The sequence below is a fragment of the Belonocnema kinseyi genome, chromosome 3, assembly GCF_010883055.1.
Source record: "Belonocnema kinseyi isolate 2016_QV_RU_SX_M_011 chromosome 3, B_treatae_v1, whole genome shotgun sequence".
NCBI classification, from domain to species: Eukaryota; Metazoa; Arthropoda; class Insecta; order Hymenoptera; family Cynipidae; genus Belonocnema; species Belonocnema kinseyi.
This window is the reverse complement of record NC_046659.1, coordinates 593,475-595,797: the sequence shown is the minus strand read 5'-3', so window position 1 is coordinate 595,797 and position 2,323 is coordinate 593,475.

The window sequence follows — 2,323 nt, the reverse complement described above, 5'->3', positions numbered from 1 at the left end:
TACTCTTAGTGCCGCATTGTGCCTTTGAATGTAGGTCGTTCCCGCGTGTGTTGGACAACTAGATAGTATGTGAGCTAAATGCTCGGGATGTGCATGGCACGCGCTGCAGCTATCATCGGGAATGTCTTGGCTCAAAATGTGGCGACGGTATGTTAAGCTGGAAATGACACCGTCTTGTCATGCAAAAATGAAACCCTCTGTACCAGACTTCAATCCGGGCAATTTAAGGAAAGCAAACGTTAGCTCACAAGACATTGACTGATCCTTCACATTTCTGTGGAAGATACCGTGCATCCTCTTATCTAGGAGCTGTTCACGAAAGTTTTTCTCTTGTGCCTTCTTAATCCGGGCTTTCAGGAATGAGTACTCGAGATGGATTAGATTTGATGCATTTTGCTCACCCCTAATACTGAAGTCAAGTCCGAGTGTTTCAGCAGCCTCCTCCGCTGCTTTGTTCAGAAATGCTCCTTTGCCTACTTCCTCGCGATTCCTGACCATTTTAAGAAGAGGGTCTCTTCCATTTGCAACTCTATGTGCTGTCCCAGAATAATCCTGTTGTAAAGACATTCAAGACTTAATATTCCGCGACCCCCTTGACGGTGTGAGATGTACAGTCGCGGAACGGAAGACTTAAGATGCATACTTTTGTTCATGTGCCTCCAGCTCTATTTATTGAAATCGAAGGGTGGCAATTTTGTAATTACACTCGTGGATACACATATACTCATGGTCTTATAAATTGTTCATTTTTGAAATGTTTAAAAGAAAACAATTGGTCTTTCAAGTCCTAGTTACGTAAAAGTATTTATTCTTATTCAGTCTAATATTCTATTTTATTTTTAGAAAGAACATCGTTACTTTCGGCCAAGGCATAAAAAGATTATATTGGATTGTATAAGTGCGGCACAGAATGCCTAATTCAGCCAATTTTTTGTATCTTCTAAAACTGGTTACCGAAACATTTTCCTGGGTTTTCTGATAAGATCCCCCAAATTCCTTTGTTTCTTCATCCCCATAATTAGAAACTTATTTTTAAAATGCGCACAAAATTTTTTTGAAAGACAACAAATAAATCATGTGGGTGTTAATGAGGGCTAAAATCCCTTACGAAAATTGTAATTAAATATTATAATTGCTTGTAGAAAAACACATTTTTAGGCAGAAAAATGAACTTTTACTACTTTTGATAGAATCTCTCGAAAACGTGAAAGTTATGTAAAAAGTATATTAGATTAAATTCATGTACGCACGGTTACATAAACTTGAACTTGACCTAAGAGAAATTCGCATTTGAAAGATAGCGACTGCTTTGAATGTAGAATTGGATTGGATAGCAGAAATGAAATGGCAAACTATTTTTCCTTTTAAGAGAAACTTTCACATAAGTTTACTGTGTTTCAGAAACAACAATGCAAATGGCATTGCATTTTTGCTATCTTTTTAAACAAAATCGTATAGTAATAAATTATCCTTCACTTTTGTGAAACTGTTTGAAAATTTCGTTTTGTGTAACATGAAAACTCATTTTATATTTTCTCTGATGTTATTAAAGAATGCTATGTGTTAAGAAAAATGTTGAATAGCAATTTCCTACAAAATGTTTCATGTATAAACTGAGCTCGCAGACAAAATAAATGCGTAGCGAACTTCTGAAGTTTCGTCGTACGTGAATATAGAATTAAACATAGTCCAATTGATATCTACAAATAAATATTTGATCTGTATATGGACGATATTTCTGGAACCTCGATTCATACAAATTAGCATTTTATCACATTTTCTATATATTGAGAATATACTTTGTCAATATGTTCAAAGGTATTAATTACGAATAAAGCATATATTACAACAACAAAATCACACTAAAAGTTATATTTTCGACTTCATTCTTAGACCATTTAAGCACATACAGTCTGTCAAGTTAAAGCGTGGGTGGCTTTACTCGCAGTCGGTAAGGTGTATCGACATGATTTTGGTGTCAAAATATTAAGAAGAGCTCCCTCTTTCATGGTTTTTGATTTAACATTCAGTTTGCTTTCAATTCTCATCTTGTTACCACGTTACAAAAAATGAGTTCCGTATATGTAGGTGCAATCTCCCAAACCCATGTTTCGAGAAACAACCCCAAAGATGCACTTTTACCGGATGTTTTACAGTCCGCTGCACTAATCTTGAGGCTGAATGTGTCCAGGCATGTGATGACGTCACGTAACCCCAAACGAAAGCCTCGTCGGTGAATATTACCTCGTCCCAATCTCGATCAACATTTTCCTGGGCCCACGCAAGTCGCTTTTCGATGTGCTTTTCACCAAGCAATGGTTTT